At 43.4% G+C, this 26852-nt stretch overlaps 1 long non-coding RNA gene across 1 annotated transcript in view; it reads right to left on the bottom strand.

The window, feature by feature from the left end:
* Positions 1-341: 341 nt before the first annotated feature.
* The window catches only part of LOC112544335 (uncharacterized), a 62615-nt gene continuing 36104 nt past the window's right edge, over positions 342-26852 (bottom strand). Inside the window, exons 2-4 of the long non-coding RNA XR_012902053.1 lie at positions 5855-5990; positions 1478-1507; positions 342-1347 (exon numbers count right to left, since the gene is read on the bottom strand). This is a non-coding gene — a long non-coding RNA (uncharacterized LOC112544335). The remainder of the gene's footprint in view (positions 1348-1477; positions 1508-5854; positions 5991-26852) is intronic.

Here is a 26852-nt window from a genome sequence, read left to right as displayed (position 1 = left end):
ACAGCGGTGCTATTTTGGGATACCAGAAATATCCCAAAATAGCATTTTCTGCATCTTGAAAGTGTGCCAGTTGCTTTTGAAATAATGAGCGCACTCTTCCAGCATCCCTGTAAGCCTCATTCCACAAGGATAATGGGATGTTTTGGAATAGCCCTCTATTTCAAAATTAACTTGAAATATGCTATGCAATTTGTGTAGCTCAAATTGCATAGCTAATTTCAAGCTAAAGATGCAGTGTAGACTAGGGATGTTAAATATCGGTTAATTGAATAGTCAAATAACCCCATGAATTCTTATCAGTTAGTCGACTATAGTACCTGGGGGGTGAGGCCAGCAGCCAGTGTGCTCTGGCCCCACTTTCAAGGAGCCCCCTGTCACTCCTTGCTGCTGCCTCTGTAATAGTGAGTGCATTTTCAGTGAGATTTGAAACAGAGACACAACACACAGCCTTTGCATTTTGCACAATTTTAGTTAAGGGGTAAGAGAGATTCTTTTTTCTATCAAACAGACAAGGTGAGTAAGGGAATGTCTTTTATATGATAATTTTTTTCTGGTGGAAGAGACAAGCTGTTGAGCTGCACAGAGTTCTCCTTCTGACCTGGGACCAATGCAGCTAAAGTACTTATCACACTAATTCACAAAAATGTAACAATGGCAACTTTTCTCCTTGTCTATAGAGGAATAAACTAGCTGAGTGGATTTGCAGGGGAGTTTGTTTCAATGTAGTCTGGGAAGCACAATCGACACCGAGTAGATAGTGAACAAGATGACCTCTAGATATCATGTATTGAATCTCTCGCACAAAGAAAAGCCAAAATATAAATCACAGCTCTTACTTCTAGTTTCATCTTACACATTGTTTCTTTATCTAAAAAAGACCCTTACCACACATCAGGCATAGAGCTGCAGCTAGGGATATGTTAGTTTACTCCGAAGTGATGAATGGCCATTTCATAGGAAGGCTGGTTTGAGGTCCAGCAATCAATATAACAAGCACTAAGGTACAGTTCAGACAGGCACTCTGTCTCTTATCAGAGCTTTCAGACTATGATAACACAAAAACAATAGTATCAAAGTAATAGCTGGCTGCCCCCTCTGTCTTTAGCAGTGAATGCTGTCCTTCATCAGTGTCTCCACCTCATTAGGTGGATATTTTAAGGCTGTGACAACCCATCTTGTCTTTCACTTTAAGTGTATTGCAACGATTTTTTCTTTAAGTTTCACATTAAAGGGATTTTCAGGAGCAGGATAAGAGGAATAAGCTGAAGAACCCAATCTACTGAAACTGCTTGGAAATGGTTTAATGCTACAACAGGATCAAAGGAGTGGACTTTAAAATATTTCCACCTGAAAACAAAAGGAAAAAATAGATGTAGCCAGAAGTCAAGGACAAAAATAAGCGGGGGTTGGGGGTTTTTTTGTTTTTGTTTTTTTTTTTAAGTTTTCCCACCTTTCAAACAGAAATAACAATGCTCACCTTGATTGTTAAGTGCTTGGAGATCTACAGCTAGAAAAGAATTTATGAAAGTTACATTGTTGTTATTTGAATAAATATATTCTGAAAGGTGAAACTGATTCTATACAATAAAAATATTGTAGAAAACTACAAGCAGAGATAAGAGGACAAAAATCAAGCACAAAATAATGAAGGACTGTTCATTTAGCACCCAGAGTTTCAGCATTTGTGCTGCACAATCCAGTTCTGTCCCCACACACAATCCCTGACATTTCCCTACTCCTACCATTGAGTCCATTCTCTCCACAAAATCCCTGCAGCTTCCCCAGGGATGCAACTTCTCTACTTTGTCCAGAAGCCTGATCTGACAATTCCCTGTGCTACTTGCTGCCCTTCCACAAAGTCTCCATTAGAAACTATGAGCCTGGTTTTGCCTTGGTCAACATGTTCTGTGTTTCTTTAATATGATGTACATGAAGCTTCTGTTCTTCAGCCCTCTTCTTCTGGGGCACTGATGCTGGGGTCTAACCAGAGAGATCACTGTTCTATTTTCTGGTTCACCTTTTGCGCTTGAATAGCCCTCAGTTTATTTGTTCTGGAGAAACTGCTTATTTTCAGATGGAGGCATACAAAGATAGAACAATGTGAGTCTAGTGCTATATTTGTATAGGGCCCTACCAATTTCATGGCTGTCATACCCAGTTTTGCCTTCCCATTTGTCCCTTGGCTTTGACTCCAGCCAGTAGGCATGTTGCCCACTCTGGCCATGAAGCTAGACTACCCTCATACCCATCGCCTGACACCTCCCTTCCCGGAGTTTCTAGAGATTATATTATTTTTCTTGACACAGACTCTATGGCAGAGTTATGCATGTGATTAAATAACAGAGTTTTAAAACAGTCCAATACAAGGTGTAGGTATGGATCATGTCTAGTACAGCCAATCTAGCCAAATATCACATATTACTGCAAGATTGTCAATTGTAACCATATCATTGAGGCAGAACACTTTTGTCTAGTAGTAGGACACAATATCTTTTTTCACTGAGTCCAGCTTGCCTGGAGAACCCAAGAGGACAGTCTATGACACTATGAAAAACTTAAAAAACAACAAATAGTCTAGTGGCACCTTAAAGACTAACAAAACATGTAGATGGTATCATGAGCTTTCATGGGCACAAACCACTTCTTCAGATGACAGGAGTGTTAGAAGGCCAGATCCAAAAATAGCTCCATGGTCAGACTGTTACAGTGATCTAGGAGTTTACATTTGTCACTGGGTTTGTGAACTCTAATTAAAGAGCATACAACCCATCTGTGGTATCTGCCCTGCTTTTGACAGTCTGCCTGAGGTTAGCACTCTCGGTTGTGAGCCACACCAGACAGAGTGACAAAAGTGTTCTCCGCGCATGCTGTCGGACCGTTGATCCCAGACCAACAAGCACAGTCTGTACTTCAGTGAAGTGTAAATACACCACTGATTATCCTGTAATTTTTGTCTGGATCCCTGGATGTTGTCTAAATTAAAAGTTGACTTTCAGACAGAGTCTATGTGAAGAGCTCTGGTGCTTTTGTACTGCCATTCAGGAAAAGACAGGTGGAAGCTCAAGCTGTAAACTCAATTTTGTGGGACCTTGGATGATAGATAACTATGCTCCAGGGAGTGTCTTCAATCAGCTTGCTATCCTTGATTGCTAAAGTTTAGTATATGGTAAATCTATGTCTCCTATGATGGGGTTCTGCACATTACTAGCCCTTTAAGTGGTTAAAACCCAGCCCAGGAAAGATGAAGCAAAATAGGTAACAGCAGGTATAACACCAGCCACAAGGGGGTACTCCAGCACCAAAGAGCTAATGCTTGAGTGGCCAGTAGGAGGCACCTGTGACACTGAGTGCTTGTCCTGTTACATATGGTGGAGAATGTGGGCAGTCCACCCCTGATGCAAGGAGACTGGTACAGACTGAGTGAACTGTACCATGTAAAGACTGAGTAAGTGAGGGGAGAGGAAGGGACAAAGGATCCCAGGTATGCAGAGGTCTTCTTTGCAGAGGCACCTGGTGATCTCTCTGGTTAGACCCCAGCATCAGTGCCCCAGAAGAAGAGGGCTGAAGAACTATGGGGACAAGGTTGCATCCCTGCTACAAAGGACCCAAGAAACTAAAGAGGAACTCTGGGAGGCACAGTGGACCCCGCAGGAATGGTTGGGGGGAGCTAGTGGAGGAACAACAGGCCCTGTTGAAATTCCTAAGGAGAGAATTCAGGAATCACAGTTCGAACTAGGGTGGTAATGTAGGCAACCGGAGTTGCAAATGAAGCCCGGGATTTGAATTTCCCGGGCTTCATTTGCATAAAGCCGGGCGCCGCCATTTTTAAATGTCCGCTAGTGCGGACTCCGTGCCGCGCGGCTACACGCGGCACAAACTAGGTAGTTTGGACTAGGCTTCCTAGTCCGAACCACCATTACTCCTCGTGAAATGGAACTGCCAGGACCCAGGTTCCTACAGAGGAACTGCCAGGACCCAGGTAATGGGGTCAAAGTTAGCCCGAGGTGGGGTCTGAACCAGAGAGGAACAGAGTAAGGCCTAAGGCAAGGAAGAGGCAAGGGGCCAGTTTCTGCCTGAAGTGGAGCCATGTTAAGATGAACCGTCTGCAGAAGAGACAAGGATCAGAGATGCCTAGGGACCCAGAGAGGTCAGACAGGGACAGTCGATGCTGCAGTGGTGGCAGTAATTGACATGCCTGGGAGCCACCCTAGGTCGGTGACTGATAAATTGTCTGAGACAGAGAGGGCCCAATCAGAAAAGAAGAGGCAGACTGAAGTGGACCAGCTCACAGTATGGACTCACTGTGAGGATGGAGCTTCCAGAAGACTCTGACCTGCGTGTATAGCTGGCGGCAGTGGAGAAGGCCCAGAACATGGCAGAGGCCTACCATGTGGACACGGCCTGGATGTACGGGGAAGTGATGGTGGAGAACAACCGCTTTCATGAGAAATTGAGAGAAATGGAGAAGCAAGGGACTACAGATGGGCACCAGCGACTGGTGCAGGCTATGAAACCTCCCGGCACCCGGAGTGGTGTGTGATGGGGCATCTGCCCCACGCTGGCCCTTTACGGGGTTAAAACCCAGCCTGGGAAAGGGCTGGTGCTATGCAGTGATTAGCTATGGCCAGTATGGCCCAGGTGAGGGCAGTATAAATAAAGGCTCCTGGAGGGGTGGAGACAGACTCACTCTTGCTGTGGAGCAGGAGGGACCTAGCTGCCAGGGAAGCTGAAGACTTCCTGTCTTAGGGCAGGTCTAAGGAAGGGTCTGAAGCTAGGTCCAAGGCTACTTGGGCTGCAGAGAGGCAGCCAGGATAGACAAAGGCAGCAGGTCCATGCCCCCTTGCCAATGAAGAGTGGCTATTTCACACTGCATTTTTTCCTAATCGCCAACCTAAACCTCCCTTGCTGCAATTTAAGCCCATTGCTTCTTGTCCTATTCTCAAAGGTCAAGGAAAACAATTTTTCTCCATCCTCCTTGTAACACCCTTTTAGATACTTGAAAACTGCTATCATGTCCCCTCTCAGTCTTCTCTTTTCTAAACTAAACAAGCCCAGTTCTTTCAGTCTTCCTTCATGGGTCATGTTTTCTAGACCTATAATCATTTTTGTTGCTCTTCTCTGGCCCATCTCCAGTTTCTTCACATCTCTCCTGAAATATGGTGCCCAGAACTGGATACAGTATTCCAGTTGAGGCCTAATCAGCACAGAGTAGAGCAGAAAAATGACTTCTTGTGTTTTACTCAGAACATTCCTGTTAATGCATCCCAGAATCATGTTTGGATGTTTTGCAACAATGTCAGACTATTGACTCATATTTAGCTTGTGGTCCACTGTGACCCCTAGATTCCTTTCTGCAGTATTCCTTCCTAGACAGTCGCTTCCCATTCTGTATGTGTTAAACTGATTGTTCCTTCCTAAGTGGAGCACTTTGAATTTGTCCTTATTAATATTTACCTCAGACCATTTCTCCAGTTTGTCCATATAATTCTGGATTTTGACCCTATCCTCCAAAGCATTGATTGGGTAGCTGTGGAGGGGAACAGGTTCTATTCTATCCTATTTCTACATATCCTATAGTTCAGGTACTTTAATGGTGATTAAACACACAGTTGTCAGTACTAGACCACCATTCAACACAAACACATACTGGGCTGTTCATCCACCCTATCACAATACCACACTATGGGTAACAATATCAGGGACTTAAGATCTGAACCATCAATAAATATATTTCACTTGAGCAGGATTTTTAGAAAACTGAAACAGAAACAAGAATTTGCACATATAGATAAATCTAATAAATGATGCCTATCAGCTGGGACAGTGCAATAGAAACAGTGTCATAGACATGTACCTCAAGTAAATCCTCAGTACATATGGGGTAAGTCAACTAACAGCAGCAGAACCTTAGCTGTAGCTTTCTGTTTTTAGTTGCACATACTGCAGTTTCTCAGTTTCCAGGATTTTAAAGGATCCTTCTTCTTGATCCCCTGCAATGCAGTTGAAATGAAGTTTACATTAATGACAATATTTTGCATAGCAGATCTCAAATACTGTGCTTTTCTTGGACTGGATCCAAACCCCATTGAAGTGATTGGAAAGTAGCACCTATATATAATGAGAGCAGAATAGCAGATCGATATAGATCTAAAGAGTACATTTTGTGCTCAAATTTTCACCAAGCCCAGAAATAGTTACCTCACCCGGGTGTTTGTACAATTGCCTTCAATAACATGAGAGATAAAATTAAATATTGAACATTCTACACTGTGTATAGCTTAAAAAAAACTGACTTCTTTACTCCTTGGTTGGCAGCAACAAAACAAATGAATTAAGAGGGAGGGTGGAAAGCAATTCAGTAAAAATGAAGAAAGAGAGAGAGGTTTTAATGTTCTCAAATTGGACCTTTGATATGGATAATTTTCAGGAGTGGGACCTTTGTAGAGTAAAGGATTAAGTGATGCTTTAGTGAATCTTTTGAAGAGGTAGTGTTAACAGCCAAGAGTGCAGAGCAGCTAGCTATGGAGGGCCAGAGTCTTCACTGTATTGAAAGGAGCAATGTGTGTCTGCAAACTCAAGCAAGCTAAATGCAAACATTCCTAATGTACATTTCTTTAAGGGAAGATAAAGAGCACTGAATCAATAAATCACCGAAAAGATTGTTATTTTGTGCAAGCTGATGGTTGGTGCAGGTCATTCTCACTAAAGCAAACAGATCTTGTTAATTTAATCCAACAGATTTGGCAGAGAAACGAAGCAAGAATTTAATCAGCAGCAGAGGGTGGTGAACATTTCTGAAAATTGAATGATCATTGTGCCAGACAGTAAACTTCATCATAGCGAGGTAGGAAAAAAAAAAGGAAAAAAAGTATATCCACTTTCTTGCTCTTCATTAACATAATCAAGCATATAATAAATGATTAAAAACAAACTCTCTCCAGAAAAACACCTCATGCCACATGCAGGAGCAGAGAAGCAATAAATTAGGGCAACATTTATGCAAACATTAAGTTTCTCTCCTTTATTCGTTTTCTGTTTTGTAATTCTTTTCTTAAATCTGACTCGCTGCAAAATGTAGGATCAGACAAATAATGTAATATAGCTATAAGCCATGCTACTGTAGAAAGAGACAGCAATTTGCTTTTAAACTTTTTTTTTCAAACCACACAAAAAAAACCCTGAAAAATCAGAAACTTCCAGATGCTGACTAGCAAATCAATGCCTTGATTTCTACAGCAATTGCCCCAGAGGTCTGGGAGTTGAAGGGAAAGAGACTGTTCAACATACTAGCTTTTTTGTTTTGGCCTGGTTTTTTACAACACTGTAGCTGCCACCAGCCAGCAGTATTCTCATTATTTCTATCACCAAAAAGCTACTCCACAAATACTTCTACATTTTTTTTCTCCATTCCTGTCCCAGAGGTATATTAAAAATTTCCAGTCTCTTTTGACATTTGTGACACTTGAAATTTGAGACTTTTATTGTAGCTGTAACACAAAAGATATACGGAACAACCTTCAGCTCATGTATTCTAGGAAGAGTTTAAGTCCAAGTGTTCAGCATCTCCCATGTATATTTTTGATGGCTGATCTCTTTGGCATCAAGAGATTAAAATTATCTCACCATTAAATGTCATTTCAGAATTTGCTGAATTTACATTTGATGCAGGCCCAGTTCCAAGTTGCCTACAGGGCTCTGGTTAAAACATTAATCTAACACATTAGAAAACAGACTGTTTTATAAACTGTAGAGCAGCGATGCTTCCCTTTGCTACACTGGAAGATTAGCACACATTTAGGAGATTTTGGTGTAGATTTTGGATGAAACTTGTCCTGATTCCTTCAATAAGGACCTCAGGCACAAGCTGAAATCTTCAGACCTTTCCCCTCCAGTTCAATAAAAAGTGAGATTTGTAAATGAACCAAAGAAGACGGGTATCAAACCTGTTCACTTGCTTTCACCTGCCAATTTACCCAGCTGGCCTAATCCCACATTCCTTGAACTCCTCACACAGCCACTCACTAAAGTTCAGCCTGAGCACAGCAGCTTCAGGCTTCAGCTCAAGTACGTTGCTAGTTTAAGCTTATATGTGTTTCCACTGAAGAAACAGTTAAGCCATGGCTACTCAACCTTGGAAGCCCCAGGGGGCCACAATGATACTCACAGCACATGCCAAGGGCCACAACTTAAATATGGTTGCATATACATGCACATATATATGCAAATAGCTTCTTTCACACTGATGGGCATGAATACAAAGATTAAGGCAAGACTACATCACGCACAGGCCCCATTTAAGTCAGTTCTCCTGATATAAATAAAATGCAATATTTACCCGATTTCCACCCATATGACAGCACTTTTAATGAGCAATGACAGTCCAGGAATTTAACTTCTAAAACGCATATCAACAAAAGACCATTATATTGACTACTTTTTTGTTTTGTATAACAAACAAGCTACGTGTTGAGCCCCGCATAAACCCAAACTGCACCGCGGGCCGCAAACAAATGTGTCGCGGGCCGCATGCAACCCATGGGCCACATGTTGAGTAGCCCTGAGTTAAGCCATAGCCAAAAAGAAAGGAAACACTGTGAAATTATTATTGATGTTACTTTTATTTAAATCTAGTAGTGTGAAAAGAGTGTTACCATCCCTTTTGAAACTGCATAAACTGTTCCCCTCCATACAGTAAAGTAGCATTTATTTAACACTTACCATTTTACTGCATGATTGCTGGTAATTGTACCATTTCTACTAATAATGAACAAATATAATTATTAAGCTTATTTTTTCCTAATATATTTTAAAGACATTTTACAGTCCTTAACTCTGCTGTTGACTTCACCCTCTAAATCAAATTGGTTTTTTAACCTGCACGGCCTTCTTCCTCAATTATGGGATGTTGGCTTTTGGGGCAAGTTAGTAAGGAGTTCTTAAATAATCACCAATTATCATTCACATTTTTCTGATTAAATTCTTCCTCCCAGCTGCTTTGGCACATCGTTGTTTCCAGCTTTGTGTCATTTGCCCTGGTGAAGCACCAATTATATATAAGAATATAAGGATATGTCTACCTTGCCACCCTAGTTCGAACTAGGGTGGCTAATGTAGGCATTCAAACTTGCAAATGAAGCCCGGGATATAAATATCTCAGGCTTTATTTGCATGTTCCCGGGCACCGCCATTTTTAAATGCCCTATAGTTCGAATTCCCTGACCGCAGTTACACGCAGCACGGACTAGGTAGTTCGAATTAAAGCTCCTAATTCGAACTACCATTATTTCTCCTGTTTAACGGTAGTTCGAATTAGGAGCTTTAATTCGAACTACCTAGTCCGAGCCGCGTGTAGCCGCGGGCAGGGAGTTCGAACTACAGGGCATTTAAAAATGGCGGCGCCCGGGAACACGCAAATGAAGCCTGAGATATTTAAATCCCGGGCTTCATTTGCAAGTTCAAATGCCTACATTAGCCACCCTAGTTCGAACTAGGGTGGCTGTGTAGACATACCCTAAGTGATCAGGACACAATCACATTTACAATGTGGAAGCAGAATACACACACACACAAACTCTCCCTCTCACTCTCTCTCTCTCACTCACTAGGGGGCTGTGCACCTTGTTCACTGCACTCACCAACCCCCTTCTCATGGGGGTAGACAACCCCAGCCCTCCTCCCGGCAGCCACCAGGCAGGGCTGGGCTGGGCTGTGGCTGCGTCAGACCGGCTCTCTTATCCCTTCTCCCTCTACAACCCTAACCCCCCGTCTCCTGGCCACAGCATGTGCCAGGCCCAGCTCAAACCCTGAAGGCCAGGGAGGCACAAGGGTGCCTGCCCGCCCACGTGGGGCACAGAGAGGCGCAGGGGGTGCCTTGTGCATGCAGTGCTCTGGGGCAGTGCAGCCTGCCGAGTTGGGGAAAGCAGCACAATGGGGGGTGCTGTACTGACCTCTTCCCCGTGAGGTGCCCCCGCGCTACTCATCACCTCCCACCCTGCCTGCAAAGCTCAGGGCTGCCCACCCATCTGCCTGCCAGCAGAAAAGGGAAGGAGCCGACAGGTCAGTGCAACGGCTCCCCTGAGTGGCTCGGAAGTGATCTGGCAGCCACGATAAGTGCAGTCACTGGGGAGGGGGTGAGTCTCTGCAGAGGCATATGAATTCTGAGAGGTCGGGCACCAAGCTCTGGCTCCCCAAAACCTGGTGGCGCAGGAACCCCACAGAGCCTGGTGCTGGCACATAAGCTAAGCTGGAAGTCCCACTTCTAGCACCTGTCCCCAGGCTGCTGTCCCAACCACCATACCCTCCCTCCCACCACCCTCAGGCTGTCACAGCTGCAGGGTCTATGCCATGCTTCTTGGCATTGAAAGGCCTGCGGGGTGGGGTGGAAGAAGGGGAGTAGGGACTTGGTTTAAAATACCAATTCCAAGTGGCGAGGGGAAGCAGCGAGGTCGGGCTCAAGGGGGGAGAGGAGAGAGAAAGAGGAGGCAGGACGGACACAGAGTGATGTGATGGCATCACTCTGCCGTCCCGCAAAAAAATATTTAAATATTTATATATATTACTGGTGTGGATTTTATTCTGCTTCTACATTTTAAATGTGATTGTGTCATGATCACTTGTACCCAATGCTTAATTTGTGCCAGATCTGGCTTGGCAGGTCATAGCCCTGGCACCTCTTGGCTTGCCTATCAGTAATAAAAATTTTAAAATAATTGCTTAAGCCCCAGCATCTCGTGCATTACAAATGAAGAACTGTTCAGAGCTAGGTTACTAACTTTTAGTTCTGCTAAGACAAGGTCTAATATAGAATTCCCCCATGTTAGCTCTTACCTTTTTGAGTTTGGAAACTGTCAACTGTAACATTTAGAAATTCCCAGGATGTTTAGAACTGGCAGTGGAGATCTCTAGCATATGTCAGTCAAATTGAAAGAGGCACAACCATTCAATGAAACAAGCAGTCAGAAGGCACAAAGGTGAAATAAGTACTAAAGAAAATTGCCATTACACTGAAGCTGTTTTATTTTAATTAACATGCATTCACTGGAGAATATTTACATACGCCATCGTTACATTTACACTACGTTTGCTTTAGTTACTCTTCAACATGGAGATCCTGGGGTATGTACCAAGGCTAGATTATCTCTTCTCTGGGAGGGCTGGTGCTATAAGATTTTATGGGGCCCCTTAGGCTCCAGGGTCAGGCCAAAAATTAGGGGATCAGTGTACAGGAAGGGGCTGTGATTTGAGGCAGGAGGGTGGAAGCAGGAGGAAGTGAGGGCTCCAATTGAGGGTGTGGGCTGTGGGGATGAGGCTTGGGAGGGTGGGAGTTAGGGTTCAGGAGGAGACTCAGGGATGGGGTTCAGGGTTTGGGAGAGAGTTAGGGTGTGGGAGGGAATAGTACTGCAATGCATGTAGCTGCAACTCCCCTTCGGTGGTGGGGAGGAACAGGTGGCTCTGTGCAGCCTGTGCTGCCCCACACTCACCTGCAGACACCACCCCCTACAGCTCCCATTGTCTGCAATTCCTGGCTAATGGGAACCCTCCAGCACTCACAGTAATGTGGCTCTAGCCCAGAAGGGGGGGGTGCCCCTTGGCAAGGAAGGGCTAGTCCAGAACACAGGGTATGTCTACACTACCACCCTAGTTCAAACTAGGGTGGTAATGTAGGCAACCGGAGTTGCAAATGAAGCCCGGGATTTGAATTTCCCGGGCTTCATTTGCATAAAGCCTGGCGCCGCCATTTTTAAATGTCCGCTAGTGCGGACTCCGTGCCGCGCGGCTACACGCGGCACGGAGTAGGTAGTTCACAGACTAGTGAAACGAGGAGTAATGGTAGTTCGGACTAGGAAACCTAGTCCGAACTACCTAGTCCATGCCGCGTGTAGCTGCGCGGCATGGAGTCCGCACTAGCGGACATTTAAAAATGGCGGCGCCTGGCTTTATGCAAATGAAGCCCGGGAAATTTAAATCCTGGGTTTCATTTGCAACTCCGGTTGCCTACATTACCATCCTAGTTCGAACTAGGGTGGTAGTGTAGACATACCCACAAGGACTTTAGTGGCTGCAGCTTAGGGTCCTGGGCTGACAGGGTCTCTATTAGCTCGGGGGGGGGGCTGTGCTAATGCCTCTAAACCCCCTTTCCTAATCCATCCCTGGAATGTACTTTACAACGGTAGGCGTTAAAACAAGCAATTTGATCATTCAAAGTAAATCACACCATGGTGAACAAAATCCTGTTGACATTTGATCAAGCAGTAGATAGTTTGGGGGAATTCCGAGATGTTTTTTTCCTAACTACAAAAGCAAGTAGTAACAAAGGCCTTGTCTAGATTAGAAATTTCATTTATTTTTTATTTAGTCTATTGGTTTGCCCTTATTGAACCACCAACAATTCAGTGCATTCCTGAATCAGCTGAAATTTTACCTGCATCCACACTAGTGCTCCTCAACCTTACTTGAGAGGTTGAGCTGGCAGATTATAGCTGCCTGAACTAGTGAACCTTCTTCCGTTCCCTAACTAAGATACCCTGCCTGCACCCTCTCCACCCATGCTGTCTCCCTAAAGACTTTTGGCACTTCCTGGCTTCCAATTCTCCCTCTCCTAAGGCATTGCCAGCTAGCAAATCCGTCTAAGAATCTGATTCTGAGACACCATGGGATTTGCAGCTAACAGAGAACTTGTGTTTCACCAGCTGCTGGGAATATGAGAAGTATTATTCAAGGGGACCCTGGGCAGAGGGAGATTAGTGAGGATATTAGATAGCCCATGTTTTCTCCACTATACTGCGCAACTAATAAAATGGCTCACCAGCTGAGGACATGGGTGGGGGAGGGAGGGACATTAAGAGAGCCAGGAGGTAATTTCAGCAGATGGCAGCTCTCAGAGTGGACAGCCCATCATGTGCACCAGTGAAATACATCTTAACCAACAGTAGATTGACTGAGTCTTAGCAGCTACAAGTTCAGTGATTGGCCCTATTGGGGGCTAACTTGCAATTGTTGCCTGCCTGACAATCAGTTGCAGCACTTTCTGTGTAGGTGCAAGGTGCATCTCAATGAACTGGGTGGAAATGCTTTTTACCATGATAACTTCTCCATTGTAGCTCTGACTTTAGATTAAATTGGGGGTTTCCAAGGGCATCTAAGGGAGTTAAGCATCCAGTTAGCATTGCATAGGAAGTTGGGCATCTAATTTCCTTACACACCATTGGGAAATCCAAGCCTTAATTGCTAAGTCATGAGTTTCATATTCATATCTCAATACTTCACTAACAATTGTTTAACAATTTAGTGTGTTTTAGTGCTGGGTGATGTCCTTTGGTTCTGGAGATCTCTCTCTGTAACTAGTGCCTGATCAAATGCCCATTGAAGTCAATGGGAATTCACATGTCAATGGAAACTATTAGTCCACTTGTCCACGAACACAACTCAGCCCTAACCTAGAGAGATCACATTCAGATATATTCTGTGTCCATTCAGTCCTGAACCTTTGGTTTAATTTCTCAGATTTAGTGATACCCAGCTCTGGGGGTTTTTCCTGGTATGTCTCACAAATGAGTTTTCTTCTTACAAATGACACAGAATTTATTTTAGCTTTATTTCCTAGAAATAAGGGAAAACTACTGAAAATGGGCTTCCCCTGATTCCTACAAGAGGCTCCTGTCCTGCACCTATAGCTGTTTTGAAGTGGGAAAGGGAGGCACTCAAAAGGCCCCTTGCAAAGCAGCTAAAACTATAAGAGCCATGTCCCAAATAGCTTACAAAGGGAAGCTGGTAAGACTATGCAATTACCCACTTAATGAGGGTGCTTAGCCTGGAAGGACCCTTTTCTAAATATATCAAGAGTATGACTTTTTGTGGGTGTCTTAGTAGATGTGAATCTTGAGGGACTGGATTAAGGAGAGGGTGATAGAATTCTCTCCTAGAGCTGGTCCTCTGGGGCCCATCCAAGGGTACATGTACCTCTGGGGATACACAGAGGTCTTCTCAGATATTCATCAGTTCATCTAGATATTGGCCTCGTTTTACAAGAGGCTACATAATAAGCACTAGCAAAGTGAGTACGAATGAAAATTTCAAACGTGCAGTGATTTATTTCTACTGCTCTATACACTGAAACATACGTACAATATTTATATTCCAGTTGCTTTCTTTTATAATTACATTGTAAACATGAGAAAGTAAGCAATTTCTCAGTAACAGTGTGCAGTGGCATTGTATTTTTATGTCTGATTGTGTAAACAAGTAGTTTTTAAGTGAGGTGAAACTTGCAGGTACACAAGACAAATCAGGCTCCTGAAAGGGGCACTGAAAGACTGAGAGCCACTGCTTTACAGAACTACCTCCTACTTGTTCTAATCCCTCTGGAGCACACATAAGATAAAAATCAAAGATACTTTTCACATAGCATAACCAGCCTCTGCCCCATTTTATGCCTGGGACTGATCCTTTAACTAGCACGTAGCAACTTTGGGACATGCCCATCTTTGCACCCCAACTTGCACTGTATGCAAGTTCCGCAAGGGTCTGTTTTGGGACCTGTACTGTTCAATATCTTCATCAATGATGTAGATATTGGGATAGAGAGTACGCTTATTAAGTTTGCAGATGATACCAAACTGGGTGGGGTTGCAACTTCTTTGGAGGGTAGGGACATAATTCAAAATGACCGTAGCAAGGTAGAGAAATGGTCAGAGGTAAACAGGATGAGGTTTAATAAAGAGAAATGCAAAGTGCTCCACTTAGGAAGGAACAGTCAGTTCCATACATACAAGATGGGAAGCGACTGTCTTGGAAGGAGCATGGCAGAAAGGGATCTAGGGGTCATAGTGGACCACAAGTTGAATATGAGTCAACAGTGTGATGCTGCGGCAAAAAAAGCTAATATGATTCTAGGTTGTATCAACAGGTGTGTTGTAAGCAAAACTCGTGAAGTCATTCTGCCGCTCTACTCTGCACTAGTTAGGCCTCAGCTGGAGTACTGTGTCCAGTTCTGGGCGCCACATTTCAAGAAAGATGTGGAGAAATTGGAAAGGGTACAGAGAAGAGCTACAAGAATGATTAAAGGTCTAGAGAACATGACCTATGAAGCCAGGCTTCATGAACTGGGCTTGTTTAGTTTGGAAAAAAGTAGATTAAGGGGGGACATGATAGCGCTTTTCAAATATCTAAAAGGGTATCACAAGGAGGAAGGAGAAAATTTGTTCCTCTTGGTTTCTGAGGACAGGACAAGGAGTAATGGGTTTAAAGTGCAGCAAGGGAGGTTTAGATTGGACATTAGGAAAAATTCCTAACTGTCAGGGTGGTCAAATATTGGAATAAATTGCCAAGGGAGGTGGTGGAATCTCCCTCTCTGGAGATATTTAAGAACAGGTTAGATAGACATCTGTCAGGGATGGTGTAGACAGAGCTTGGTCCTGCCTTGAGGGCAGGGGGCTGGACTCGATGACCTCTCGAGGTCCCTTCCAGTCCTATGATTCTATGATTCTATGCTCTTTGGCCATCAGCCTTGATCTGGTCCTTTTTTTCTTTTTATGGTCTTCTTGACTCCCATGCCAACATAGTTCCTAACTTAGGAAAAGCAGAAAACGGCAGTGAAAAATCACATTTGAGCTTACAAAGGTAAATAAATTACAGCAACTACTTAGCAGGAAATGTACTGCTAATGGTTGATCATACAAGTATATATACTGAATACACGCTAACACTTACAGTGGACTTCTTTCAAAGTATTCTAGAAGTACCTGTAGAAACATCTGTGACTGGTTAGTTTTTGCCAGGATATAAGGAGACCTAGACAGCACAGCTCATGCATCATCTGTGAGCTAAAGGACCACTAGAATCCCATATATATTTACTACAGTCAAATATTCTTTTTCTGCAGAAAGGACACTATGTAAAGTCCACACGTAAACTAACCATTCAGGAGGACTGCCTAACTATTCTACACATGCCTAGTCATCTGAACTCAGCAATACACAAATGAAATCCCAAATGCCCTATGAAAGGCTTTGTTCTCTTCCAGAATGTAACAAACAAGTGTTCTGTGCAGAACCTTTATTTGGAATTTTTATTTATTTATGTATTTATTTTGCGCACATAATTAATTATTCTACCATACACTTAATTATATTAAATCCTAAATTATGAAGCATGAACAGTGTATTATAATAACAAAAATTTGTCAGATGCTCCATGTGATCCCTCTGTGCTATAATCACTGTTTCCTGAAAAGAGAAAGTAATTAATCTTGCTAACAGAAGTATTTAGAGACAAATATATTTAAAAGTTAATGCATGCAAAGTTTCTAATAATTCCCACAGAAATCTGGGTATGCTAAAGTACAGGATTATACTGAGAACAGGGCCCAGTCAATTTCAGGACTGCAATGCTCTCCATCCCCTGGTTTTATCCATTTGAACTAACACTCTGGTGACAGTAAACCTATATCTCAGCCTGGGGGCCTCACCTTGATGAAGCTAACACCATCAATGCTGAGACTCCACAGTACCTATACTATATTCTATAGGAACTATAGTCTTCACATTTCACAATTCTATATCTCTATATGAGTTTCTACATTGCTAAAAGAGCAGTTTTCACTTGATTCTTCATAAAATACGTTGCAAGCAAATATCTGTATTCAGGTAGGGTATGTCTACACTACCACCCTAGTTCGAACTAGGGTGGTAATGTAGGCAACCGGAGTTGCAAATGAAGCCTGGGATTTGAATTTCCCGGGTTTCATTTGCATAAAGCCAGGCGCCGCCATTTTTAAATGTCCGCTAGTGCGGACTCCGTGCCGCGCAGCTACACGCGGCACGGACTAGGTAGTTCGGACTAGGCTTCCTAGTCCGAACTACCATTACTCTTCATGAAATGCGGAGTAATGGTTGTTCAGACTAGGCAGCCTAGTCTGAACTACCTAGTCCGTGCTGCGTGTAGCCGCACGGCACGGAGTCCGCACTAGCGGACATTTAAAAATGGCGGCGCCCGGCTTCATTTGCAACTCCGGTTGCCTACATTACCACCCTAGTTCGAACTAGGGTGGTAGTGTAGACATACCCATAGAGATATTACAAGGCACACCTTCTTGACATAGTTTTAGGTCTTTTAATTTGAAGCAAGCTAAAAAGTGTGAGTAAAGTAGACACTACTGAAAACATTCACTCATCGTCTTGATTCCAGTTAAAATATGTAATATTGCTTGGGGAAAAATGCACAATATGGCATTTTATCTCTGACTCGCTATGCTTTGTTAGCTGTGTTTGTCTTACACTAATGCTTAAAAGATCCAGTCAAGATGCAGTTGCTTTCAGAATGGCTGAGAAAAAGTCTCTGTCCCAGAAAGCTCACAGTCCTGGTTTGTCTCAAGATGAAACAGAATGATAAAACAGAGAGATGCAGAAATAGTAAAACAAATATAAACAGTTAATTGTATTTTCAGCTTGCCACATGCCTACTCAGCTCTCCTTATACTCGTGATAGGCTTGAACCAAAAATTAGCTCTAAAAATAAGTGAGGTGATTAAAACTGTAACCTTTAACCAGTTACATTGAAGAGGCCACTGTGTATTTAACACCCTGAAGAAGAAAAAAAAGAATGGGCTTTCAATCTCTGTCCCACATCTGGCAATTGGATCCATATGGGCAGATTCCTGCATTCTATAGTGTCCCACTGACTTCAATGAGACTCTGTGTTCAGACAGGGTCCACTTTAATTAGTGCCCTAATTGCAGGCTTGGGGCCTGTGTTTGAAATAAATTAAAGATAGGACCAAGGCTCACAGCTTGGATCTGCCTCATATTTTCAGTTTTGGGAATTATGTCCAGATTTTTGTTTCTACTTCATCTCTGGAATGAATGTCTCCAATACAGAGGAGGAACAGCCATAGAGAAAAAGAGGTGTGAAAGGACAGGAAGCAAAGGGAAAGGGAGAGGGGGGAATGAAGATGTGAGAAGGGAAAGGAGAGCAAAGGAGAAAATAGAAACTGCAGCAACAAAGATGACCGAAAAGTAGATAAAATTAAAAAAAGAAAGATAGAAGATTGAGAGAGGGAATGAAAAAAATAAGTACAGGTTGAACCTCTCTAGTCCAGCACTCTGTAACCCAGCAGCATTCTTGGTCCAGCATGATTTTAGTTAGTTGGATGCCCACTTGAATGTGGCCAAATTTCATGAATGTGGACAAATTTCCCATGGTCCCATCAAGTATGTATACAGCCACCAGTCTCAGCTGTCAGTGTTCTGTGCTGTTATTTAGCTCTAATTTATCCCTAAATGTCTTCTAAGAACCCAGTAAGCCATGGAAGTGTTGGCAATGCTGCTAGACAGTATTGACCTCCTGTGTCAAATTCTCTGGTTCTGCACCGGTCAGATCCCAACAGTGCTGGACTAAAGAGGTTCAACCTGTCAAAGAAAAGAAGGAAAGTAAATACATGGAAGACAAGGGAAAGAAAGAGATGGAGAATTGAAAGGAAAAAATTGACTGAGATCTTGAAAAGTGCCTTCTCCCTAGAGAGGTATTGCAGTGAGCAGAACAGGCACACACTGCCCCTTACTCTGGCTGTCGTTAAATGGCAAAATTTACTTCTAGTAATTAATGTAGATGCACAGCTCAGTGTGCATCTGCCCTCATCCTCTTGCTACTGAGTCCTTGGTCTTTGCTAATACATTTGTGTTCATGCAAAGTCAGTGCAGTTCTCTCTTTTCTTTCTATAACTCTTTTTTGGTTTATAGTTGCTTTGCTGTCCTATCCCTTTGATGTTCCTAGATGTAAAAATCCCATAGTACCATTTTACATGGCAGGACACCTTTTGCTAGGGCAGATAACGCTCAGCTACACCAGCTATGGAGAGGCCGATTACTGTCTCCTTTTCACATACTTCACCAGTATATTCAATATTTAACAAAGTCCAGCATTCCTTGATTGACAGACCTTCAATTTCCTTTTTAACTTAAGTGGCAGTACTTCAAAGGAGTCCTTTGAACCAAGAAAGGAGGATACACTTAACCTTTTTGCATACCTAAAAAGAAGGCAATGCTGTGCATTCACTGAGATTGGTTTTCATGCTCTTCATCCATTCTAGACAGCCTGGCGGGGGTCACAAAAGCACGTGGATAGATAGGTATTTCTTATTTTATGAACTGATTTGGTTACCTGCCATACCTTTCATATGGTAGCCAATCTGATGGGAGAGTTGAAAGAATGTTTATTTTGTTTTTAACATATCCTAAAAATTTCATAACTATTAGATTAAGAGTAAACAAATTAGATTAAATTATAGCTCAAACTAAAAGTCATAAAATGGCTTCCCATCATTTTGCATTCAAGATAGATGGGCATATGGTCACTATGAAGTTAGACTTTTTCATTCATAGATTTTGAATTTTACAGACCTCAGCTGATCACTACCTGTGACTGCATAATAACCCCTTTCCCTGCTGTGGCCAAAAAGATTATTTACTCAGCGCAACGGATGTTTTAAAACTCTATTCAAAGTTAAACACAGAGGTTATCTAAGGACTTGGGAGGGCAACGGATGGCAGGTCAGACGTAGTGCCTGGAGATGACAGCGGTGCTGTGATTGGGCTCAATAATTGCTGAGTTATTTTTCTGATCATAACTTGGTACTCGGGCAAATCACATCTGCAGTCAACCCAGAGGACATTTTTGATCACAGCACGTACCAAAGATTGGCTGTCAGGCTGTACCATATGCGGCACTAATACTAGAAAATGGGTTTTAGCTGTAGAAAGACAGAATTCCAGCATTCCTGAGTTTTTATACTGTAGCTGACTTGTTTACGTATATTTATTTCTTGTTAACATCCTGCTGTCTATCCAAAGAATCTTTGGATAGACAAACAAGGCAGCCTGTAAGGATGTTTAAATAGTATGGGTCTGATTGTCAATTACACTATGATTCTCTTATGCTGTGTAAATGAGCCTTAATGTAGATGGGAAAAGAGCCCTGAAAATACTACTCACGTAGGGTATGTCTACACTACCCCACTAGTTCGAACTAGCGGGGTAATGTATGCATACCGAACGTGCAAATGAAGCCCGGGATTTGAATTTCCCGGGCTTTATTTGCATAAGCCGGCCGGCGCCATTTTTAAATGCCGGCTTGTTCGAACCCCGTGCTGCGCGGCTACACGCGGCACGGGCTAGATAGTTCGAACTAGCTAGCCATTCCGAACTATCTGTACGCCTCCTTCCCCGTGGAACGAGGCGTACAGATAGTTCAGAATGGCTAGCTAGTTCGAACTATCTAGCCCGTGCCGCGTGTAGCCGCGCGGCATGGGGTTCGAACAAGCCGGCATTTAAAAATGGCGCCGGCCGGCTTATGCAAATAAAGCCCGGGAAATTCAAATCCCGGGCTTCATTTGCACGTTCGGTATGCATACATTACCCCGCTAGTTCGAACTAGTGGGGTAGTGTAGACATACCCGTAGTGACTTATATAGACCTAACATAAGGATTTTATGCCAGTACCTCGTGTAGAAGATGGTTTAGGGACATGACTTGAGTGCACTGCACTATTGTTATTCTATGATTCTTGAGGATCATGGAAAGCAGAACATAAATCAGACTGTGCTAACCTACATTGGAGGTCAGGCAGGACCATAGGGAGTCCGAAGCTGGTTTAAAGGAATATTTGTTCCCTGTCCTCTTTCCTGTTCAATGCTCAGGGAATCAATCTCTTTATATCGGCAGTGATGGGATGCAAGTCATGCCTGAAAAACGAATTGCCTTCTATGATGTGATAATTGGCTCTGTAGACATGAGGAAAGTGGTGGCCATGATATACCTTGACTTCAGCAAAGCTTTTGATACAGTCTCCCACGACATTCTTGCCAGTAAGTTAAAGAAGCATGGCTTGGATGAATGGACTATAAAGTAGATAGAAAGCTGGATAGATTGTTGGGCTCAGTGGGTAGTGATCAATGGCTCAATGTCTAGTTTGCAGCTGGTATCAAGCACAGTGTCCCAGGGCACCAGTCCTGGGTCCAGTTTTGTTCAACATCTTTATAAAGATCTGGTTGATGGGTTAGTTTGCACCCTCAGCAAGTCTGCGGATGACACTTTTAAGCAGAGGGGAAAGGAAGATATGCTAGAGGGGAGGGATAGGGACCTAGACAAATAAGAGGATCCGGCCAAGAGAAATCTGATGAAGTTCAACCAGGAGACATGCAGAGGGCTGCACTTAAGACAGAATAATCCCAAGCACTGCTACAGGCTGAGGACCAGTTGACTAAGCTGAAGTACTGCAGAAACGGATCTGGAGATTACAAAAAGCTGGATATGAGTCAACAGTGTGCCCTTGTTGCCAAGACGGTTAAAGGCATATTGGGCTGCATTAGTAAGAGCACTGCCAGCAGATTGAGGGAAGTGATTATTCCCCTCTATTCTGCACTGGTGAGGATACACGTCTGGAATACTGCATCCAGTTTTGGGAACCTCCCCGCTGTAAAAGGGATATAGACACATTGGAGAGTGCCCAGGGGAGGGCAATGAAAATCATTACAGGGCCAGGGTTCATGACTTATGAGGAGAGGCTAAGGAAACTGGACTCATATAGTTACAGAAGAGAAGAATGAGGGGAGATTTCATAGCAGTCTTCAACTTCCTGAAGGGGAGTTTCAAAGAACATAAGAACATCCATACTGGGTCAGACCAATGGTCCATCCAGCCCAGTATCCTGTCTGCCGACAATAGCCAATACCAGATGCCCCAAAGGAAGGGGACACAACAGGTAATCTTCATGTGATACCTACCCTGTCACCCACCTCCGGAGAAACAGAGGCTAGGGACACCATTCCTACCCATCCTGGCTAATAGCCATTGATGGACCTAACCTCCATGAATCTAGCTTTTTTTTTAACCTTGTTAAAGTCCTAGCCTTCACCATAACCTCTGGCAAGGAGTTCCACAGATTGACTGAAGAAAAACTTGAGGATGGAACTAGGCTGTGCTCAGTGGTGGCAGATGACAGAACAAGGAGCAATGATCTTAAGTTGCAGTGGGGAAGGTCTAGGTTGGATATTAGGAAAAACTATTTCACTAGGGGAGTTATGAAGCAATGGAACAGGTAATTACCTAAGGAGGTGGTGGGATCTCCATCCTTAGAGTTTTTTTAAGCCCCAGCTTCACAAAGCCATTGCTGGGATGATTTAGGTGGGGTTGGTCCTGCAATGAGCAAGGGGTTGAACTAGGTGATCTCCAGAGAACTCCTCCAACCCTATTTTTCTATGATTCTATGATCATAGTCAGGTAATAAAAGGAGTAAAATCTGCAATAGGAGACGTTGCTGTGTCTGTCATTCATCTATACCTATGAAGGATAGTTTAACAGGAGAAGACAATAAGTTTTCAGAAAGGAGAATGTGACTCCTTCTCCACCATACCCAAACACATTCCTGAACTTTTCTGGGTCCTGTAGCAGATGACAAGAGTTTGAGAAAACCTTGCTTCAGAATACATTAATCTATTCCAAAGCAAAGGCTGACATGCAGGTCAAATGCCTCACTTGCACCCTGCTACAGTAGACTATTTACTATGGATCCTAGCCAAGCAAATGCAACCTCTCCCCATCCTCATGTGGTGTGTCTGAGAACCTTCTAGGCTAATGTTTCTTAAACTATGTTCCGTGGCAGTCGGAGTCAGAATTCAATAACTTTCCCCTGACCTTTTTTGTTTTGTTTTGCTCAATCAAAAATCTTTGGTGTTCTCCATAAAAAAAAAAAATTGTTTGGTGTTCCTCGGTCTTAAAAAGTTTAAGAAACACTTCTCTAGGCCTTAAACCCTGTGAGGGTTTATCTACACTACACCCAGAACTTGAAATAAGCTACGCAGTTTGAGCTACGCATATTGCATCGCTATTTTGGGTTAATTTCAAAACAGCTTATTTCAAAATTTGGCACCGTCTAAACAGTTCCAAATTTAAAAATAGAGCACTATTCTGAAACATTCCTTACTCCTCATTTACAGAGATATCAGAAGAACAAGCCTGTTATATTTCAAAACAATGGGCAAACAGGGCAGTAGCCAACAGGGGAGTTTGCCTGGGAGTTCGCCATAGGGGGGCCCCATAGTGTATGGTGGTTGGTTTTTTTTTTTTTTTTTTGAATTTTGTTTCTCTCCTGCCTTTCAAGGAGGCATTTAAAAACATCTGAGGAATCTCTCATGTTTGTCTTCCTCCCAAAAGAGAGAAGGGATTTCATCTGCACTAAGTGCAAGCTGGTCTCAGCTTCACAAGTGCCCATCTTACAGGGAAAACTGATGCAGACCTGTATGCTCTCAGTGTGGAATTCCACGTCTGACTGGACCACAAGGTTACCTCACCCCTATTTCCCAGCCTATTCCTTTCCACAAGTTCATCTGCTTTTGGCCCCCCAACAGAATTCTCTTCAGGAGCAATGACCAGCTGGTAAACCACATTGGAAGAGAATAATTTCCAGTTGGTATAATTCAAGTATCCATGGGATCATCGCAAGCAGAGAGAAAAGGGTTAAAAATAAGAAAAGCCTAAATGCATATTGCCTTATCTAAACTTAGCCTTTCCTTACCAGTAAGTAGCTGCCCCTGGATGCAGGGTTACCCCAATAACTAAAGTTTCCTTTTTGCAACTGCTGTCCCTCTTTCAGTCCAACCCTCAGCCAGTGTGTGTCTCCGCAGGATGCAGACTGTCTTTTATCTGTTTCAAAGTTCTCTGTTTGAAAGAGGCCATCTGAATGAAGAACTCCTAAGGTTTTGATTGGGAATCATGAATCTGACCAAACTGGTTTATGCCTTTTATCCAAAGGGGGCAGAGGAAGCCATACAGTCAATTCCTGGTATTGTCCAGCTGAGCACCAGACAGCTGAATTCAGTTCAACTACTATTTCGGTTCCTGCTTGTTTTAATCCTTGCTCTAATCCTTTAATCCTTTTAGCCAGCGCTACAGCAACTACTAAACCCACAGGTATATAAATAAAATTCATAAAAATTAATGCAGATAATTCCCAATGCTCTTTACAAGAGGCCTCATAAAACCTATGAGAGTATGGCCCCCCACCTGCACGTTTTTCTCACCAACCCAATATACTTTTCTGATGCTTGTTTAAAAAATCTAAGAAACTCTCAACAAAAAAAATCATCTTTAGGGATCACTAGTTGCCTCAAGGTGTTTACAAAAATAAGGCTGCCCCCTCTGATCAGACCCGCAGGCATTTAGGTGAGATCTACAATTTGCACATATATTTTGGTCATGCCCTATTGTTTCATGCTTCTGGGTTGGTATTACAACCAGAATTAACATGATCCTAGAGCAGGAGTGGGCGATAAAAAAGCAGCAGCCCTTGAACAGGCCATCAGCCAACAGGGGAGTTTGCCTGCAAAATGTCCGAGAGGAGCCCAGGTAAGTGTGGCTTTTAGGGGGTTGTGTTGTGAGCTGGTGGGGAGAGTATCAAAGTGATGGGCTGTCTGTGAACATTTTTTTGTGTGTTTGGCAGTTTGAAAAGAGTGGCAGTTTGAAAAGTGTGAATTGGGAGTGCTTTGTTCCAGGTGGGCCTTCAGGGGCTGATTGGATTAGAAGTAAGGTTTTGAGCCGGACCTAGCCAGCATCCTTATAAAAAGGCAGCCAGAGCAAACACAATGAGCAGCAAACAGGGCAACAGCCAACAGGGGAGTTTGCCTGGAAGTTCACCCTGGGGGAGCCCCATAGTGTTTGGTGGCCTTTTTTTTTTTATTTTGTTTCTCTCCTGCTCTTCAAGGAGGCATTTAAAAACATCTGAGGAATCTCTCAGAAAGAAGAGAAGTATGGATAGTGATAGGTCTGTTGTTGTTACCTGCACAGCGTGTGCCATGTTTGTCTTCCTCCCAGAAGAGAGAAGGGATTTCATCTGCACTAAGTGCAAGCTGGTCTCCATTTTGGAAGAAAAAATTAGAGGTCTTGAGGCCTAAGTGTCAACCCTAAGTTCCATCAGAGAGAATGAAGACTTCCTCAATAGAAGGCAACATTTAATCCCACAGACACAGCAGTCTGAAGAGCCAGTGAGGGCAGTACAGAACAAGGAAGAAAACTGAAAGCATGTAACCTCCAGGAGAAGGAAACCAACTCAGGTATCCCCAATTCCGGTGGAGGTAAGGAACCGCTTTCAGGCTCTCAGCCCAGGCACTAGTGTGAAGAATGTTTTGGCGGGGACCTCTCAGGGAAGAGATCAGGAGGAGACCCCCATCTACCGGAAGCCATGGGATGAATAGTCCTAGGTATAGGGGTTCCATGACCACGATCCCAAGAGAAGAAGATGGGTGGGTGGTGGCTGGGGCCTTCCTCCTAAGAGGGATGGAGTCATCCATCTGCCAACCAGACTTGTAATCTTGAGAAGTGTTCTGCTTATCAGGAGCTCGAATTCAGGATGTAACCGAGACTCTTCCAAAACTGATCAAACCTTCGGATCGCTACCTCTTCCTGCTTCTCCATGTAGGAACTAACGATACGGCCAAGAATGACCTTGAGCGGGTCACTGCAGGTTGTGCAGAGCTGGGAAGAAGGATCAGGGAATTTGAGGTGCAAGCGGTGTTCTTGTCCATCCTTCCTGTTGAAGGCAAAGTTCCAGGTAAGGATCGTCAAATCATGGAAGTAAACACGTGGTTGTGCAGGTGGTGTCAGAGAGAGGGCTATGGTTTCTTCAACCATGGGACTCTGTTCCAGACACAAGGATTGCTAGGAAGAGATGGGATCCACCTAACCAAGAGAGGAAAGAGTATCTTTGCAGGCAGGCTTGCAAACCTAGTGAGGAAGGCGTTATATTAGGTTCATTAGGGGACGGTGACCTAAGCCCTGAGGTAAGTGAGATACCGGGAAGAAACACAAGGGCCGTCTCTAGACTGCATCCCTTTTCCATAAAAGGGATGCAAATTAGACACATCGCAATTGCAAATAAAGCGGGGATTTAAATCCCCCCCCCCGCTTCATTTGCATAAACATGGCTGCCGCATTTTTCCGGCTCGGAGTTTTGCCGGAAAAAAGCGCCAGTCTAGACATGGATCTTTCGGAAAATAAAGCCTTTTCTGAAAGATCCCTTATTCCTTATTTTAAGAGGTAACCTAGTGGCAAATGATGTGGGAAAAGCTGAAGTACTCAATGATTTTTTTGCCTCTGTCTTCACAGACAAGGTCAGCTCCCAGACTGTTGTAGTAGGCAACGCAATATGGGAAGGAGGTGGGCAGCCCTCAGTGGAGAAAAAACAGGTTAAGAACTATTTAGAAAAGCTAGACATACACAAATCCATGGGTCTGGATTTAATGCATCCGAGGGTACTAAGGGAGTTGGCAAATGTCATTGCAGAGCCTTTGGACATTATCTTTGAAAATTCGTGGAGATCGGGAGAGATCCCGGATGATTGGAAAAAGGCAAATGTGTAGTGCCCATCTGTAAAAAAGAGAAGGACAATCCAGGGAACTACAGACCAGTCAGCCTTACCTCAGTCCCCAGGAAAATCATGGAGGGGATCCTCAAATAATTAATTTTGAAGCACTTGGAAGAAGGGAATGTGATCAGGAATGGTCAATATGGATTCACCAAGGGCAAGTCATACCTGACCAATCTATGATGAGGCTCTGTGGACATGGTGAAGTTGGTGGATGTGATATACCTTCACGTTAGCAAAGTTTTTTATATGGTCTCCCACAATATTCTTGCCAGCAAGTTAAGGAAGTATGGATTGGATAAATGGACTGTAAGGTGGATAGAAAGCAAGCTAGAATGTTGGACCCAACAGGTAGTGATCAATGGCTCAATGTCTGGTTGGCGGTTGGTTTCAAGTGGAGTGTCCCAAGGATCAGTTCTAGGGTTAGTTTTATTCAACATCTTC

This window comes from Pelodiscus sinensis, chromosome 2, assembly GCF_049634645.1.
Source record: "Pelodiscus sinensis isolate JC-2024 chromosome 2, ASM4963464v1, whole genome shotgun sequence".
Lineage (NCBI taxonomy): Eukaryota > Metazoa > Chordata > Testudines > Trionychidae > Pelodiscus > Pelodiscus sinensis.
This window is presented reverse-complemented; position numbering and strand designations above follow the sequence as displayed.